The following is a 1,174-nucleotide window of genomic DNA, read 5'->3' on the forward strand; positions in this document are numbered from 1 at the left end:
AGAGAGAGAGAGAGAGAGAGAGAGAGAGAGAGAGAGAGAGAGTCATTTCATAGTGATTTGTGACTCTAGAAACTGTAGAAAACTCTAACTAATACAACAATAATGAACTAAACCTCTGAAACTATAAGCCAGCCCAATAATGTTTGCCTTTATAAGAGTTTCCATGGCCATGGTATCTCTTTACACTATTAGAAACCCAAATTAAGACATAACCAAACCAAAGACTAAGACATCACCAAACCAAGGACAAAAAAGTATTACTTCCAAGGGTATAAAGCTTCAACTCAGTTGCATATTAGTTTTTGACAGTAGAAAGTAGAACATTTTAAAAATCAAATTCAAATTATTTTAGACAGACTTTGTGCAAATCCATATATAATTATAATTATATATATATATGAATATTTTCATCTCTTTCTGTGTTCTACCTTTTTGATAATCACTAATAAATAAAGCAGTACATTTGGACATCTCAATACAGTTAAGAATGTATGTGCTTTATGAACAAGGCCTCTTACTTCTTGTCAGCTCACTTAAAAAAGGAATTACAACTTTACTTTTTAACTAAAGTCAATCATTTTATTTGCAACTTCTGGAGCTAAAGATGTACAGCTAAAAAGCTTCTGGTATAACTACAAGTGAAGTTCTAGTTGCTTTGTCAACAAAAAACATGTTGAACTTTACTCTGGTTAATGCTTGATCACAAAGGTTTATTTGACTAACCAAGCTGACATGTGGTTGATCTTAGACTTCATGAATACTATGCACTTCCAAGTGCATAGTATACACTTCCAAGATGTCTTATTTTGAAGACTAAGATTTTTGCAAGATATGTGAGTGGAGAGAGTCCATTTTGGCTATAATTAGTGGGTCTGTTCCAAAGAAGTTGTCCAACTACAGAAATTAAAACAAAACAAAACAAAACAACAAAAAGATTAATAAAAAAAAAATAATGAGATATCTCTTTCCCTCCCCCCCCTTCTCTCTCTCTCTCTGTGTATGTGTGTGTGTGTGTGTGTGTGTGTGTGAGTGTGTGTGCTTTTGTGAATGAATGGCAAGAACACAGAACTGTGGGAAACTATGAAAGGAAATAATGGAAGATTGTGTAGAAAAAGCTATAAAGTACTTCATTCAGGAACAGAAAGAGTAACACAATTGTGACAGAGGAGTGGAT

The sequence above is a fragment of the Mus caroli genome, chromosome 5 (genome assembly GCF_900094665.2).
Source record: "Mus caroli chromosome 5, CAROLI_EIJ_v1.1, whole genome shotgun sequence".
In the NCBI taxonomy this organism is placed as follows: domain Eukaryota; kingdom Metazoa; phylum Chordata; class Mammalia; order Rodentia; family Muridae; genus Mus; species Mus caroli.